Source organism: Cyprinus carpio, chromosome A2 (genome assembly GCF_018340385.1).
Source record: "Cyprinus carpio isolate SPL01 chromosome A2, ASM1834038v1, whole genome shotgun sequence".
Classification (NCBI taxonomy): Eukaryota; Metazoa; Chordata; class Actinopteri; order Cypriniformes; family Cyprinidae; genus Cyprinus; species Cyprinus carpio.
In genome coordinates, this window is record NC_056573.1 from 10,962,604 (window position 1) to 10,981,996 (window position 19,393).

At 35.6% G+C, this 19,393-nt stretch overlaps 1 protein-coding gene across 2 annotated transcripts in view; it reads left to right on the forward strand.

The window, feature by feature from the left end:
- Nucleotides 1-1,108: 1,108 nt before the first annotated feature.
- The window catches only part of LOC109113421 (protein FAM110B-like), a 31,590-nt gene continuing 13,305 nt past the window's right edge, over nt 1,109-19,393 (forward strand). For both annotated transcript variants that reach the window (XM_042772520.1, XM_042772510.1), the window contains exon 1: nt 1,109-1,261. The gene's annotated coding sequence lies outside the window, so the exon portion shown is untranslated. The remainder of the gene's footprint in view (nt 1,262-19,393) is intronic.

The following is a 19,393-nucleotide window of genomic DNA, read 5'->3' on the forward strand; positions in this document are numbered from 1 at the left end:
TAGAAAACTTATTGGGTATTGGGTAAAGTAATCTGTTTATATTACTATAGTTGTTATATTACCACAGCAATAGAATTACCACAACAAATTAATTCAAGTGCTTTACTATACTATAGTACTATAGTATTTCAAAAACATTATAGTATTTACTATAAATTACTAGAGTATTTTTTCATATAACCACAGTTTCAAAGACTTTGTGTAGTTCTTCAAATTAGCTAGTAAAAGCATGTGTCAGGAGAAATAGCAGCAAATGTTATATTACAACATTATGGTTTCTGCTACATTTTTACAGATCCCATCCCCCTTTTTATTCTTAGTGATTTTTTGTTTTTGTTTAGAAGTATGATTAAAAAAGATGCTCTTTAAGCAAGCTGAATTATTCAGACCACTGAACAAATATTTTAGTACTTTATAGGTGACATGATTTATGCAATTGATTTATCTTCCAATGTGTCTTATAAGGTTTTTGTCAGACACAGAGACAAAACAAAACAAAACAAAACAAAACAAAAGGGTTATGTTTAATATTGTATGGTCCTTTTCCAAATAATAATAATAATAATAATAATAATAATAATAATAATAATAATAATAATAATAATATGGCAATTAATGCGTAAGTTAATTATATCTAAATTAATGTATAAGCATTGAGGTTTAAGCAAATATCGACTGAATACATCAGTCTCATACAGTTTTTTTTCTTTTTAGCTTTCGTAAAATATTAAAATACAGTAGAAAAACAACGGAAACACCCGTCTAAAAGAATCAGTGTGTTTAACATTAATAATTTTACCCAGAGGTCAAGTGCATTTTTTATATTTGACATTTCATGTAACGGACCACAAATCATCAGCTGTGCGTTGTAAACGTAGCGGCCCCTTTAAGAAAATTGGACCGAGGTATATTGAAAACGGGGGTGAACTGTTCATTTAGAACCGAAAAGTCATTGTACAAAGAGGGCACATTTTGAATATTTAATCTGTTTATTATTTTACATTGTATTCTTTTCTATAGCTACTGTGAAAATGAACATCAACTACTACTATTAAGAGGAAATGATACAGTCTGTTTGACCGATTCCCCCTCTTTCGCACAACGGTCTATTCTGGATCTAAGGCTCATGATGCAGTGGGATTCAATAAGCTGGTAGGTGCTGCCCAACGCGAGGTTTTCAGCTCCAGTCTACAACGAATGAGCACGGAAATATACCGCAGCATCCTCATTCATTTGAAGTGTTTACGCTCAGATCATAAAGGTAAGTTCTTTGTTGTAAATGTCATTTTATTTAACGCTGTATTTAGGACGCGTCAGTGTCTGTTTAGAGCTCATTACAGCCCATTCAATAACAGTCTAGCATCCTTCACCTATTGTTCAACTGCAGACATCCACATTCCGTGGACGTTAACGCTGCCAATGACATGTTGCATGTGATTTGCACCCCTGCGTTTATCTTCAGCTATTTTGATGTATTAGCAGCATATATGAAGAGTAAGTTGCTCAGTGTAGCTGGTGTTTGCAGTATATTCTTCTCCGTAATTGCATTTTGCAGCAAAAGGTGTAAATGTTGCTGTTGTCTTGAAACCGCATGGATTACAGAGCAGACAGACAATAAATGCGCTTCAAGTAACAGCAGGCTTTTTTCCCCTCCACATATGAGTTTGTTTTGTCTGTTGTAGCTGTCTGATAATGTAGATGCATGAGTCTGGCTTCTTGTAATTGATTGTCTATCAGGACCTTTACTAATGAAGTTCCAGCATGCCAAGCACATAGACTCACACATGCCTACTTCTTTCGACTCTCTCCATATGCTTGTCTCTTAAATTTTATACTGTTTAGATGTTGCTTATGTCTTTCTAAGCTTCAAATAGAGGTTTGAAGGGTATCAGATGAGCCAGAATGACAGCTTAAGTCATCCAGACATCCGAGATTTGGCAGGGGGCCTGTCATTGTGGTACTGCCTGACCTGTTGTGTTTATAAAAAGTGCTTGTATAAAATACAGCTGCTCAAACCAGATTTAAAGGCTGTTTGATTGGAGTATGCTGTCTGTTTGGATTAGGATAGCTGCTTAAGGGGAGGGTCATACAAAGTTAGAGCTCGCATCTCAAAATTCTTGTTTCAAGCATTAGTCATTAGCCAAAATCTCACTATGTTAGGCCATTCAGTTTGAACAACCACAGACTAATGGCTGTTCTAAGCACAAGGAACTAACCGTCACTTTTAAATGCAATCATTGTTGGTTCCCTCAATAAAAATGGTAAGTTTAAACTCAACTGGTTGGTCACAGGTTATGGATAGCAGGGAAACAATGTTAAATGCAGAAAAAAAAAAAAAAACACATCTAACCATATATTGTGTATCATGCATCTATTTTTAAGTACATTTTATTGAGCATATGTTTCATTTATATATATATATATATATATATATATATATATATATATATATATATATATATATATATATACACACACACATACCATATATTTTTTATCAAAATGTTGTATTCCAATCGTCCGATGAAACGACTTCTCCAATCATTTAGTCCATTTTTTTTGTCTTTTCTTAGACTCACCTGTTTTTTAGTCTTTTCTTAAAATGAAATGTTAGCTTATCCAATCAACAACCAATAAATGGAACCAAGTCTGCGCCTACATTTTTGTATTGTGACTCAAATTGTCACAAAACAAATTAAGGGATCATTACATGATCGCAACTTTAAAGCATTTTTGAATGCGTATTTTTTGTTTTTTTTTTTGTACAAATGTATGTAATTTGTGTTTTTTGGATTGTTTGACATGTCATTTTTATTTTTCATGTTTGGTTTAAAGACATTTTTGTTACTTTTCGGCTATACGTTAAACAATTTAGATTAGTGAGTTGGGTCGCCAAAAGCTAGGTTTTGAATCAAAACAGCTGGTTTAGGTAATGTAAGATTCATTTTTGATTAACTTTATACGTTTAATTAGTCCGTTTGCCCATTTTGCATTTTGGTTACAAGATACATTGCATCAAACTTACAGAAGATGGTAATAACACAACAGGAATGTAGTGCTCTGTCTTCTTCGGTGGTGTAAGAAGGGATGTGGAATGAAAAGAGCAGAGTTGGAACAGTGTCTTGGGATTGTAAAGCCATGATTATATGAGGAATGTCATGATGACTTCAGCAGAGATGCGGAAATGAACTGCATTTAGAGGTAACAGATGAAAATGCAGTTACCACTGCTCTCAGGTTTTGAGGAAATAAAGAACCGGAGTACAGTCTCCACTTTGTCTTAAAAAACGTCAGCGGAGTGGTCAGATTTTGACATCATATTGGCACCCTGCATTACATGGTCGAGCCAGCTGTGATTGGGTCATAAGCGGATGATCCAGTGGGTCATTCAGGGTGAGTTTTGTTGTTGACATGTGGAAAGTCCTGAGCATTTTCCATCATCTCACAGTACAAGCAGTGAATCACAGGATAAATCATGAGAGTAATTAAATCCAGTAGGTATATCAGCCTTTTAAACCCTTGCGAAATCTGAGGCTGAATTCAACCGGGTTTTCTTTTAGACGGTTCTTTTCTCCCTTCATGTAGCCTAGTTCATTTGTGTCTATCATGCATTTCCTTACATGCCTTGTATATATATTATGTTTTAAAATGCTTGATCAGATTAATATGCTGAGACAGCTTTAACAATTTTATCACTTTTACAGAAATTCAGCCTTATGTCAAATCTGCTGAAACTCCTGTAAAGAGTAAAATCTTGAATACTCTGAGCCACATCCATGAAGAAGACCCCTGTTATGATGTTAATCTAAAGAGCAGAAGATGGGAGGGAAGCGGACAGGACATACCCATGTGGTCATGTCTCAAAACATAATAATGAGTGTCTCAGATTAGACTTCATATATTTCATATCATGGAAGAACGTAATAAAAGAAGGTGAATGAGTTATGGTAAAAATATTCAAACTTTCAGCTAGGTACCACTAACATTTGATTAAGTTTTAGAAATATCTAATAATTATGGCTGACTGTAGTTTTTTGATATTGCATGATATACCAATTGATTAATTACAATAAATCTGTTGATTGTGCACCTGTATATTATTATTTGCTTTAGGAAAAATCCCCCAAATTAAGAGAATTCAACGATTCTAAGTAGACATTGCAAAGAGTCAATATATTGCTTGTTTTATTTTCATATCATTAAAAATAAGACGTCATTGGTCTGCATTCAACACTGATCTATTTTGCAAACGTGCTGTCAGTCTATCAGAGGTAGAACAGTTTTTTTTGTGTGTGTGTGGATTTTGAGTAATTTCAAGCAAGTTTGTGTACAACTCATTTGTTCTTATATGCAGTATTGGATAGTTACAAAGTATTTTTAAAGTATTTGCATTTTTCAAGTATCTGTGTGTTTTCATTTTAAGAAGCTTTTACTTTGCTACAAGTATAATGTCGAACAACCAAGTGCTGTTGATGGATCTAGTTTGAAATGGAGGTGTTTGTGCTTTCGCTGCAGTTGGCCCTAAGCTTAAACCTTGGATTTATTTGATTTATTTATTACAGTTAATCACACAAAATGTGACAGAGTTTTGGTGTAAAAGCCATTGTTCTGTGAGATTTTATAATAAAGATCAATTAATATTGATTTAACATGGTCAGTAGCTTGACTGATTTCAGTTTGGATGCCTTCTGACCAAGTAGTTATTAGTGGTTATGATGAAACACTTTTGTTCCTGGGTTGCGTTATTGTGGTTTCATGTTGCCTTTATATTGTTTATTCTCCTGGGGCGGTTTAGGCCCATCTGTCTGAATCTTCACATCAATAGGAGCCGCAGCTGCATAGCCTGACCCCCAGCAGGCTTTTGTAATGTGGCGTGTGTTTGTGTCTGAGTACATGCACGTGGGTATATACATAGCTGCCATACTCCCCTTTCTGTTCAGGACGTGTGCCACTGGTCTGCTTTAAAAGGTCCTCAGAGTAGGTGGCGTGTTAGTCACAACAGAAAATGCAAAGCTGTCAAGCTTGATATGATGCTGATGAGTGCAGGTGTCCTGTCTGCAGAACCACCGCTCTTTTGTCCGCGTACAAACACTGTACACATTCTGAAGTCTACAGGGCACAATAATAATGTTTTTTTTTTTTTTTCTGCTGATCCGGTCAGGTCAACTTTGTATTTGACTTAATAATATTATGAGTGAGTGAGTGAGTGATTGCCGGCCCGAGACTCAAACCCACAACCTTAGGGTTAGGAGTCAAACTCTTTAAGCACTAGGTCACGACTTCCCCATTATCAACTTAACTGCCATAAATTTTACATTTTATTTTAAGTAACATACATGATGTTAGACATAAAGCAGGCATTCCCTGAAAATTGAACCCATGTCCTTGGTGTTCTATCCCAGTGCTCCCAGTGTTTGAACTACAGGAACACTGGGTTTTACTGTCTAACAGTAAAATCACAACCAACTGCTAGCATGCTAATTAAAGTAGCAATGTAGAAAATATCAAATTTAGTGCCAGTGTGACATCGGTAGTTCTATAGGCATAAAAATGTGAATATATGTTCAATGAACATAATATGATCCCAGTCCCTGATTTTGGGGCATCTGGCTATTGGTCCACTCTTATTGTGCTCGTCATGTAACCCAATTATGTGGCTACAACCTCAAACCATTATGGTTTTATTGCTTTTTTTAATGTCTTGTTTTGGGCTCATAGAGTTAGAGGCCCTGTTCTTACATAACTGCTGCAGACATTTTACAGGGCCTGTTACTAAATATTGCTTTGATTTTACAGAAAGCATCGACAAATAAAATCCTTGCGTAAGCACAGCAGATCAGGCCTTTATTGAATCTTTCAGCACTTATTCCAGCTCAGGGCTTGTCGACTCATATCATAGGGAAATGCAATTGCATCTTGTTTACAGGCTCCTGAGTAATATTTGTGCAGTTAAAGTGGCCCAACGTTGGGTCAGCTGATGAAGGATTAAGGCCACACTGCTGTGAGTGTGAACAGCTCAACAGAAGGTGTTGATGAAAGCAGCCCTATGGAGGTGCTCCACAGCAGATGGGAACTGATGCTGGGTGCCAGGTCACATTCCTTCTCCCACTTCCGGAGGATTATTAGAAATCGTTCAATCGGTTTATCCATGGGTGATGATCTTTATTTGAGGCAGAATTATAATATCCTGCTTTTACCGGCTAAGAGGTGATGGATATGGATGCAGAGCAGGGAATAGCTGTCACTGTTATGTTCTCAATAATCAGTTTTATGAATGTTTATATTGCCATTCACACCTTTAAATATTTTGCCTGTAAAAGCTTCCCTCATAACTCATTTCACAGCAGTTGCTTACATATTGGAATTCTTTCTAATATATGACAATCACATACTGTATAAGGGTGTTTCTTCAGCTATGAGCATGTTTGGTCTTTAAGAACTTAAAGGACAAAAATTCTCTTAAAACATACTTTTCAAACTCAAGTTAAATAGCCATCCAAGTTAGCCAACAGTGTCCAAAGAATATTTATATGTAAAGAATAAGAATATGTAGAATTTTGTATGATTCAGATTCATTTCCACATTTTTTGTATAATTTTACAAAATAGTAGCTTGATTGGAAATTATATTTAATAACAAATAATCAGTGATATTAATATTCATGTGAAATGGACCTTGAATTGTTTTTTTGATTTTGTTTATTTTTTTCTTTGTTTTCTTTTCTTTTTTTTCATTTTATTTGTTTTATTTGTTTTAACTTTAGTAACATTGGTAAGTTCTTGCATTTTATTGATAAAAACCTTTTGGGCTAAAATAGTTGTTGAGGGTTGTTGAACTTCAAAAATGGCTAAATAACTCAAGCAAAAAATGACACAAGTGCAAAAGCAAACAAACCAAAAATAAATACATTTGCATTCGAAATGTAGCAGAAATCAATAAAGACTGGGTAAAATGTTTCCTAGATATTTTGACCTTTATATAACAGAAAAATGTTGAAATCTCTTAGTTTTAATAGAAATCAACCCCATGGGACATTTAAATGTCTGTAGTCGGAGAAGCACTCATAAATGTTTCATAAATGAATCAATAGTAAAATATGAATGTTTAATTCATTGCAATACAGTTTAATGTGTATTATGTAAATAAGCAGAGTGTATTATAAAAGTATCATAAGTATTAATGTCGAATTAAAGTAATTAACTGCTGAACTTTATGAGGCATGTCTGACTGCAGGATTAAAATGTGACCCAAATCCTCTGGACAGGATGAAAAGCATGTGTGGACCTGTGATTGGTGTTCATATAGAGTGGGGGTACTATGACGTCACTTTGTATGCGGCTCGGCTGTTCGCATCGCACTGGTTCCCTCGACCAAAAGCCTATAGGATTTTTCCATAGGCTTTTGGATTATCGCAAAAAATAAGCTCTGTGTTCAATCATAGTTCATAAAACTTACAAGTTTTGTCCATCAAGATAATCTATAACGTGTACAGTGAGAAGGATTTACTCTGTGTGTGAATTTTAAACCATGCTACATGAACCTTTTAATATAAACTGGAATAAATGCAAAACTAGAGCCAAACTAAAACTTAAATAAGACATTAATAGTAAATAGTATAGTGAATTATGAAATAATCATAACTAAAGGACATTTGAAAGCACGTATTTCTGCACATTTCAAAATAAGGTGCATTAAAAGTCAATAAATCCTTGATTAATATTAATATTTTATTTAAAAACGTGTCTGCATGTAATATTCAATAAAATTCTAGTGCATTTAATTTATTAAATAACAGCAGAGTGAGTGAGTTTTTGGATATGGTAAGATTAAACTTATTTTAGTGAATAAAGTACCACATTTCAACTTTGTTAGGGTGGGTAAGTTATACAAAATGTTATTTTATCCTTGCTTCTAGAAAATCCTCATATGCTTTCTAACAGCTTCATGTGGCCGTAAACATTTAATTTTAACGTGGCTTTAAGCACTATGCATCGTTAAAGTATCACTTTCACCACAAAGACTTGTTGCATTTCAGGGCAAAACAAAAAAACGTTGTCGAACAACAATATAAAATGCGGGAAACTATTAATTGGTTATTCTATAATTAATTGTATTACAAATTATACTATGACTGGAAAATGCTGTAAGTTGATTACTGTTCGATATGATGACGTTATATGTCTCCGATAGCGGCACAGCGCCTGTAGTACCATTTAGCAACTTGTTAGCAACCGTCTTCTTAAAGAAACGTAACATTGTCAAAAAATCACGAGTCGGGTGTAACTGGTGTGTTTTATGTTGCAGAATAAAATGTGAAAGTATCTTGAGCTTGTGTGAAACTATGACATTATTTTAGGGATTTAACCAAAATCCCATTCAAAAAAACCATTGACTCTGGGATGATGGAACCGGAAGTGCTTAAATGCTAACTTGCTTCCGGGTTTTTGCCTACAAAGTGACATCATAGTTCCACCACTCTATTTAGGGAAGGGGCTCTTATGCCGCGTTCCAGGCAACCCGTAACCTGTGTTTTTCCAACCTTTTACCCGTGAAAGTGCACTGGAACGGCAGTCAAACCCGTGACTTCCCACCCGTGAACTCGTACTAGATCGATGTACTCCCAGTTCCGAGCTCTGACGTCACATAGCCCACAAAACAACAATGACAGCCCCTACGGATAATATTGCCTACGGATGCGGTGTTTATGCAAGTCGTACACGGTAGAAATAGACTTTAGGACAATATAACGTTGCAATAAAATTAATAATCTAGCTCCAATTCCTTGCGCTCTGGCAGTTTGGCGTGACTTGCCTGGAACGCTACAAAGTCGTGAGTTGTGGCTTGAAGTCGTGACTTACGGGCTCAAAACCTGCCTGGAACGCAGCATCAATTACAGTTAAACATGCCATGGGGCTGTTCATGTTAAGATCCAAGCAATTCCTGAGACTCATCCACCTATGTGAACTCACTCCATGTGAAGAAAAGGCATTTGATCTTGTGAGGATATTTTTGTCATATTATTTCCCATTCTCTTTCCTATTTCAGTCTCCAGTATCATTTCGAACATTTTCAACACAAACAATAGAATTAGCCTTACATGTGTGAGAGAAGCACAATCTCCCGCCATTTTAGGATTACTTAAATTCCCAAGGCTTCAACCCAAAATGAAAGATTCTCCCCATCACTCACTTATTAGTGCAGCATGACTAGCAGAATGAATAAAATGTCTGCAGTTTACATCATCTGCCAGCTTGTGTTCATATGACTGCCTTTACAGAGATCACCAATAAAGGAATAAACAACAAAAAAAGCGGATCGGTGAGTAGTTGGGAGCATTGGCTGAGGGCCAAGCCTGACACTCAAACACTAACCTATTTCACGTCGTCCAGAGTGTGCTAGACTAGAGAAGAGATGAATTAGTCTCTGCTGTCATCTCATTTCATGTGCTTATTTACTTGGCACTGTTTGTGCTATGTTTTGGCATTATTTCTCTTTCTGCAATGGTCACGTCAGCTAGCTGCTAACAGCTGCTTTACATTATATGAAATGTGCGAATGACCCTCATGCAATGGGCTGTTATGTGATGGGGTTAGACTGTTATATTACTAGCTCACTCGCTGGGCATCTAGCGACAAATACATGATGGTGTGCCCAGTTAATGCACCCTGGAGGTTGTGCAGACGTATAAATCACTCAGTCTCAGTCAGTCCTGGCCAGAGTAAAATTGTGCTTAACCCCCAGGGTCGGTTCAAGTGGCAGTGCATTAACACGATCCAAATGCCAGTTCTCTCTTGTGGCACAGTATTGGCAGAAATGCAGATATGTAGCCTGTGCACACACATAAATGTTTGTTTTTCTTTAATGTTGGTTACTTTCCTTTAACTTGTATTATTTTTTGTATTGAGATAATTATATATTATATCCCCAGCCCTTCAAGAAAATGTCCTGCCAAATAAAAATTGTCATCAATTCTTCCCCCTCTTATTTTTTTAAACCCATATGACTTTCTGTCTTGTGAAGAACTTAAAAGGAGATCATTAAATGAATGTTTGGTAGGGCTAATTTAGCACAGTTTAGTAAATTGTGATTAATGCAGAGTAAATGAAGCAGAGTGTGAGCAACAACAAGGAGAGTAAATGATGATAGAAATTTCATTTTTGCATGAACTATCCCTTTAAACAAAGCTTTTTGTGTTTTATTAAGACATTATTTATAAAGGGTCTGATATACTTTGAAGAAAATTTGAGCAAAAATAAAATAAGAAATTCAAGCAAAAGTTTACTCTGGTCACTAAAGCCTTTCAACGACCATTGGTCCGCGGTGATTACGGAATAGGTAGGTGTGCTCTGGGGCTCCGCCTTCTTTGACATGGAAATCTTCTGCGGTTCATTTCTTCTGTTCAGTCCGTTGAGGTCAGTCACCCACATGAACAAACTGAAGAGCTGCTTTATAGTAAAAATTGAATTAAAGTAACTCTAATTCTAATTGAAAGCGACACTGGCAATTTGTTTGTGATTTTAAGTTTTAATATTCTTGTGGGAACATTTGATCTGACCTGAGAACATTATAAAGGCCTCCAGGGAGTCAGTCTGCCTTGATTTTGTTTCACACATAAAAACCTTACAATATTGTTTTCGGTCACAATATGGCCAAATTCTCACAGTTTTCGGCAAGGCTTTCAGTGACTCACTAGTTGTTGCATGAGAATCACTGTCTTTGATGCCAAAATTTTTCTTTACCAAATTTCATGGCATTATATAATATCATAAATCCTGAGATGAAATTGATTAACGCTTCATCTCAACCTGATGTTAGCGTATCTTTCCTCTCATTGCACATCTGTCATTACAGGCTCAAGGACATTTAAAAGTGTCCCTGTTTTTTTACGGAGCTTTCTGTGGGCAGCGAGAGCGGCGATGACACTGTAATCCCATTGAAATCTGGCCTACAATCTCCACTGATGCGATTAAGACGTTTCTCAACTCTTTATTGCTATAAGCACTGCTTCTGAACTGTAATTAGCCTACGTCTCTGTGGGCCAATACTTGACCTGTATACATGGTCTCGCAGCAACATATTGGACTTGTGCATAAAGTCTTTGTTATCATTAACATGTTTTTTAAATTGAAGATTAGGAAAGAGGGTAAGAAGTTCAATGTTGACCTGTGATTAAGGAAGGCAGTCAGACTGTATTAGACTAATAGAGGTTGAGGGCTACCTGCTATCGGTGTATCCAGTCGGTTGTAAGATTTTGTTTAGTTTGCAGGACACTATCATTCCTCTGCCACCGTTACGGGACTAAACCCGGCAATGAAATATGTCGAAAGATGTGTACTGTGATCCTGTGTTTCCTTGCACGCCAACTTTGGAAATGTGTCATTTCTGTGTGGATTTCAAAGGAATTTTCATCACGTGAGTATCTTGTGCTGTTTTTTTTTCAAGGTTTTTGATGCTTTGGCATATTCAGCATTATTTAGTGTATATTGTATTATTACAAATGAACGTCAAGTTCCTAATGCCGTAATTTTAATTTATTTGGTGTTTTTAAATGGCAAACAATTGTTTGAGCAAGCTTCTCTTTGTCGTTTTGTAGTTCATCCTTAATAAATATTAAAGATTGATTTGGGCTTTTGTGATTCAGGAGTGGGCAGCAGAGATACCTGTATTATTGTCTGTCTGGATGGATGACTGCCAGAATTAATCTCTTTATAAATGATCATGAGAGGATTATTCTGATCTAGAGCTGTTTCAATAAATCACCTCAGCAAGCGAGAGGAATTTAGCATTGGTCAGACCCAAATGATGAAATGCCAAGTCCTTTAATGATGTATAGGGGCTTTCTTGGATTTAATTAACAACTTCTGGTTGGGGTGATGAATATCTTTTCAGATTGCCTGATGTAAATTGTTGCTAGGGTCAATGACACTCATTTTTCTTTTGTCCAGATCTATTATTAGTTAAAAAAATCTTAAAAAATATATTAAAGTGCAGTTCATACGTGCAGTGACTTAAATACATATCTACTTTGTTCAAAGTTTATTTTAACTTTTACAATTTATTTTATTTATTATTGGGAAAATTTAGGAATGCTCAAAACATTCGGAATTAATAATAAGAAAGGTGAAAAGTTTAAAATAATTACTAAGATGTATACACTCCTTTTACATGTATTCATGGTGTATGGAAAATATATTAATGTTACTATATACAGTATGCACTAGTGTTAAAAGTTTTTGGTCTTTTTAGAGGAATTAATACTATTTAGCAAGGGTGCAGTAAATTGATCAAAAGTGACAGTAGACATTGAAATTTGTTACAAAAGTTTTCAATTTCAAATAAATGCTGTTCTTTTGAACTTTTCACTATCCTGAAAAACATATACTGGCTATACACTGAAGACTGGAGTAATGATGCAGAAAACTCTGACAACATAGGTATGAATGACATTTTAAAATCTATTAAAATAGAAAACTGTTATTTTAAATTGTGATAACATTTCACAAGATTACTGTTTTAAAGTATTTTTGATCAAATAAATGCAGCCTTGTTCAGCATAAGAGCATAAAAACTTTTTATTATTATTTTTTTTATTATAAATCTTATCGACCTTAAACATTTGAATGGTAGTGCATATTAGATTTTTCTTTTATCTTAGACAGTCTGATTTGTCATTGACCCACTTGTTGTAGGACAAGCAGTTCATGAGACAGTCACGAGTCTTAATGCATTTGTCTTGTGAATGCTCTTGAACATTTTGATTGGAATTCCAACCTCTGCAAATGTGTTTCAAAACCGCACATGAATATGGCTGAGTAAAATTGACTTTCGCTAATTTCCTAAATGATGTATGTGCCGTTATGTAGCGGAAACTTTGAAACAACATCACACAGATCAGCAACAAGCTGGATGTTCTTTCTCTGTGGAAATTAAATTCCCATGTACAAAAGCTGGCTGTACTCTCTCAGCATGTTCCCACAGTGTTAAAGAAGCACAACTTGGAAAAAGGTGAAATTGCGCTTATGGAGGGATTAAGAGCTCTGACTCACAGTGGCCCTTTTTTGTGAGTCAACCTTCCCCTTGCTGAAAAACATCTACGGGTCCATGCAGTCACAACCAAATTATACTTGTTGTTCAGCTCTCGTGTTGGAAAATGTACCCATTTGAGTTGTGTTTTGTTGCATGTAGCTAAATAGGCTAGTACTAATCGATGAACATGCCTTTATGATTCACAGTTCTCCATTCTGAACAGAAGTTGTAGCTTCAGAGAGGTTTATATGTCCTCTTTAACATGTATACTATGCAGCAGTAATGTCACATGATGAATTCACAATTAGCACAACTTAGTCAAAAGACTCATTTAAAGGAGCTGCAAGCAATGTTAACTGTTTTGCTAACCTACACCAGACTTGGCCAAAGAATTTTGAAGAAGTTTGGCTGGCTACTAGCATGGAAGAGTTAGCCCATGCTGGTAGATACTGTAGCTACACCATCTGGACCCAAAAAATATATTTTTTTCCACTGACACCAATTTAAAAGTTGCTGTGTGCTCTGACAGTTTTTCCAAACAGCATATAAATTGTAAATATTTCAACAAAATCTGTTCATAAATAGATGAAATTTCTGTATTTTTCTTGTTTTAATTATCAGTCACACAAGATTAAAACTCATACTTCTTGCACTCAAGGCATGAATTATTCCTCTGAGCCACATCTGCTCAGGCTTAACTGCAAGGGGTTGAGCCCCTCAAAGACTGACGTCCTTGAGTGACCCAAGGATACCTTTATCCTATTACAGACCTCCTAGGACTGAATTAGACCCCCCTTTCTCCAAAATCCCACCCTCTTAAGACATGTTATCAAAACAGTGCGAAATGACGGTCAGGAAAAGAGCATCTCAAAGTCTTCTCACTGGCTAAAAAACAGCTGTCAGAGTCTTTGTATGATGCTTTATAAACTGGTGTGATTTATTTACAACCATTACAACCAATCCCTCCAGAATGTTCATTTTTAGAAGAATAAAAAGGTCAGAGTCAACATGCAGTTTTGCTACCAGGGCAACCAAAAATGCCAGAAACAGTGACTGCTGGTGACTTGCAGTAACAAAGCTGCTGATGGAGGTTATGCGTGTCATAATTAAACAGTTTTGAAGGGAAAGTTCACCCAAAAATAATATTTGACATTTTGCTTACCCTCATGTAGTTCCAAACCAGAGGTGCGTTTCCTAAAAGCATCATTAGCCAACTATGGTAACAAGTTACCAACATGGTTCAACGATTCGGTGTTTCCCAAAACCATCGTTCGCAAACGAACATTCGCAAACAGCATCGCAAACTTACGTGGTTGGAACTACAGCCCTCAACCTGTGGTTAGAAGCATAGTTTCTTGTTAGTAAGACATATGGGATTTATTATGACATATGTGTTGTTTTGAATTGTTGTTTTATTTAGGTTTAATCTATATATTCCATTCTATCTAATATAAATGCATTTTAATCGATGTATTTTTGCGTGTCCTGTAAAAGTGCCGTTTTTGAAGAGTGCGCATGTGCTTAAATACCAATAAGGGAACCCCAGAGTAAGACGTAAGAGGGAACCCGCGATGAATCAAACACCAAATAAAGCAAAATGACAGGGAACAAAAAATACTAAATTAGTCATCAGGTGCCATGTTCAATACAGCAGCATCTTAGAGATGTCTGATTGAATTGTTGCATTGGCTCCCGCCCGGTTAGATTCCAGATTGATTTTAAAGTTCTCATGTTAACATACAAGGCACTGCATGGTCTGGCTCCTCAGTACTTGGCTGAGATTTAAATTAACTATACACCTAGTCGCAATTTGCGATCTTCTGAGAGTGGTCTTTTAGTCGTTCCATTCTGGGGGTGATCTGGCATTTTCATCTTATGCCCCCAAATTGTGGAATTCTCTACTGGCTGACATCAGGGAAGCAAACTCGAACATTTTTAAATCTCGTCTTAAAACTTTATATTTTCGTCTTGCTTTTAACTGATTGTTATTCTGTATTTTTGTGTATTACTTTGGATTGTTGTGTTTGCTTGTGTTGTAAAGCATTTTGAGAAAGTACTCTTTTAAAGGCGCTATGCTAAATAAATTTTATTATTATTATTTATTATTACTCAGGGCCATTGCTAATAGTGACTTAGCGGTATAGTTGCTGATGGTGTAACCTGGTCTGAAGGTGCTCCATGATGCCATGGAAGAGGAATATCTGACACTGCAGTTCTTTGCTTATCCTGCCATGGTTTTTAATTGGACAGAGCTGAGAATTCAGTATGTTTGCCATGACAAGGGTTTGCTCAGCTGTGTTCGAAAAATGTGGTGTGGTGTTGTGCTGAATGCTCTATTTTTTTTGTGTGTGTGTGTTAAGGCATTTTGAAGGTAAGGTTATGATGATGACTGTGGTTTTAGTGAATAGACTGGGTGAGGTCTGAATCCACAGTGCCTTTGTCCAGCTGGTCCACTTATTAAAAGAACAGCAGAATCTGGTTGTCTCCGAAAGATTTAGTTTATGAAAATTTAATATAGCTGATACTCTGTACCGGCCTCCGTCCTGCCGCTGCTGTGTGCCTACACAAGCAGCTGGTTGAGGGGCTGTAATTAGATTAGAGAGGAGTGGGTGGCAGTGGGCAGATGAGTATGTGTGTGTGTGTGTGTGTGTGTGTGTGTTTCTCTCTCCTGGTATCACACACACGGCTGATGTCACGACTGGCTAGTTGTAATCCAGCACCATGAGTTGTGTGGCCCATACTGCTGATGGAAGGTGTGTGATAACATCCATTACTCTTGCTCTCTCCCTCTCTCCTTTACCACTTTTTTATCATTCTTTTTTTTTTTTTTGATGTGACCAATTTTCTTTTTAATCCAATACCAAGTACTATCCTGAACTGCCTATAAAATATTTTATATTTTGTGTCTATATTATATTTCATCTTTTGTATGGATAACAAAACTGACACTTCCAATAAATTATTAGAAGATTATAATCCAATTATTATTATTCAAAAGGAATCATATTAAAACAATTAATCATTATAAATTATATGCTAATTATAAAATGGTTAATTATAGTTATTTATAAAAAAAAAAGTGTATTGAAATAATAACAAATAAATAGCAAATTATACCATGCTTGTCACAATTTGTGTAACGGTTCAGATCACGGTTTGGTTTGGTTCATGGTTTTAGGGTCACGGTTCGGTTCGTATGTTCAGGGGAAAAAGGTCTACGGTCAAATAAAATTAAAAATAAAGAACAAGCTACAAGCTACAAGCTAAAAGAATCAAACTACAAGCAACAGCACAAATAAATACAAGTGTTTTTGGTGCATGATAATTATGGTGTTGTTTTTTTTTTTGTTTATATTGTGTTATGTCGGTTTTGTGATGAGCAGTAAATCTCTACATGTGCGTGCTTTCATGTGGAACAGCATTTACTACACAGAGCCGTTGTTCACTGACAAGCTGCGCAAAATATGATTGTGGTTTTGGGGTCATTATGATCTTTTATCTTGTTTTCCTAAGTCTCTTAGGCTGCATTTACTTGATCAAAAATACAGTAAATATAGTTATACTGTGAAATTTTATTACAAAAATAACTTCAAATAGCTGTTTTCTATTGTAATATAATTTATAATGTAATTTATTCCTGTGATGATAAAGCTGAATTTTCAGCATCATTACTCCAGTCTTCAGTGTATAACCAGTGTATGATTTTTTTCAGGATTCTTTAGTAAAGTTTAGGAAAGTTCAAAAGAACAGCATTTATTTGAAATAGAAAACTTTTGTAACAAATGTAAATGTCTACTGTCACTTTTGATCAATTTACTGCACCCTTGCTAAATAAAGTATTAATTCCTCTAAAAAAAATGTCATGACCACAAACTTTTAACACTAGTGCATATAGTAACGTTAATATATTTTCCATACACAGTGAATACATGTAAAAGGAGTGTATACATCTTAGTAATTATTTTCAACTTTTTACCTTCCTTATTATTAATTCCGAATATTTTGTGCATTCCTGAGTTTTCACAATAATAACCAAAATAAATTTTAAAAGTCAACTTTTAATTTGAAAAGTAAAATACTTTTTGTAAGCGAAGAAAACGGTTCAACAATTTCTTTGGCAGATGGAGTACTCTGACGATGACTTTCATACCTTTTCTGGACCTTGACACTGTTATTTATGGCAGAAAGCGGGATTCTGGCTTTGTGTGCCAGAAGTGTGTGTACGTATATGTGTTGCCTCCCTCTCTTTACGAGCTCTCATTAAGCTGTTGGTGGGTGCCGGCCCCTAGCTTGGGCTCTTTCTCAAAGCAGAACTGCTGTGTAAGGATGTTTTAGTGAAGAGACGCTCTTTAACGCTTTTAACATACTAACAAACCTATTCATCTCCCCCTTAAAGGAGGCCAGCCTCTCCCACACTTGTTGGTAAACAAAAGGGCCTGTGCAAAAGCCACCACACCTCCAACCTGTTTGGCCCCACTGGGGCCTGTTTCCTCAAAATAAACCTTGGTGTGTGGCGATGGGGAATGTTCCTTTAGTGGTTTGGGACTGTCCTGCTTTCCTGTAGGAGAACTTGAGTTAAAGAGAGCCTCTTAAAGTTTGTTTCCCCAACCGTCAGATGTCCCAAGAGAAGCAGGGATGGTTTCCTTATGGACTGTTGAAGTGGTTCCTTTTATGTTTCGCTATACACTGAAAAAATAACTTTTAAGATTTATTTGAAAAAATCCTTGTAACAATTTGCACTAATATATTTAAAGTAAATTTGCTTAAACTTGCTATTATCAAGTAAAATCTACTGAACTTAACATTCATAAAAAGTAAATTTAATTGAACTCTTAAGTAAATATTACTTAATTATATTTAATTAATTTAGAAGTTGTTTATTTAAAGTAATTAATAAAGTTTATTAATTTATAATAATGCTTTGCATTTATCTTGCATTTATCAAAATAATAAGCAAATCTTACTATTAAAATTACTAACTATAAATTAACTTACTATTTAATGAAGTAAATAAGTAGATTTTATTATATATTCTTTGTTCGAGATTTCCATTTACTTAGTTTTATGAATAGCTATTACTCCCTATGATTATGTAAACATTGCTAATTTCTTTTTGATTAATATAACCAGATAAACTATATTAATTGTGTCTATACCAGGGGTTCCCACTTTCCTGCAGAGTTTAGCTCTAACATTATGCTGTAAACTCTGCAGGAACATGGATCTAGAGCGCCAGAGTTGAGAACCTCATGTCTATACCTTTATCACAAATCAAACCACTAAAATACAATTAAACAGTTTTTTTTTTTCCCAACAGAAATGAAAGTGAATCAGTCACATTCACATGACCTGCTAAAGTATGGACACAAGTTTTTCAAGGTGCATTCAGTAAAAAAAAATGTTAACAGTGACATTAATCAACATAACATGCATACCTCCACAGGTATAGAATGGTAATATTTAGTTTACTGAAACTATAAAAAATAAAGTATGACTGAATGCAACTTCAAGTGGCTACTGTTCTTTAATACAATTCAATCTCCATTACATGAACTGCATTTGTTGCACCATACACAGTTTCGACCCCAGTACTCGACCTCCAGTGTGCCTCAACACACCTGCCTGGAAGTTTCAAGTACACATAGTAAGACCTTGATTAGCTGGTTCAGGTGTTTGATTTGGATTGGAGCTAAACTCTGCAGGACACTGGCCCCCAGGGACCGAGTTTGCTGACCCCTGTTCTGTATAGTCCTCAACTTACATTCTGGCCTATTCTGCAGTGTATCCAAAGCTTTCCTGTTGGTAGAAACAAATGTTCATAAGACTTTGCTTTATAAACAACAAATTACAGAACGTTTGAGCAAAAGAAAAGATGATATTACTACAATGTTGTTACTCTGAATTCACTGTATTACGTCAGTCAAGTCTTTGAAATAACAGAAACTAACCTTATTCTACATGCAATTGTTTTATGTTAGTAACATTAGCTAGCTAGCAGTTAAAACATATCATAATAATTTCCAGTCATTTCCAGTCGTGCTCAGGTTTTTACATGAAAAACAGTGCTTTGTGAATCTCTAAACTATTGAAAACATTTTCGCTGAAATATCACTCACTGTGACTGCACACAAGTTAACTTTAAAGAGGTTATGTGATTAAGGTGAACGTTAATGTATAATGAGTCAAGTAAACAAGAATCAAACTATCGAAATGCATACGGACCAATGTATTAGAAATCTAAAACATAAAGGCAAATTTACCTTAAACACGTGAAAATCCAGCCATGCATCTCCTCTGTGGCAAGCCCAGATATGGACAACAGCGATCAAATATTAATAAATGTTAATTTTTGTATTTTATTTAAAAAA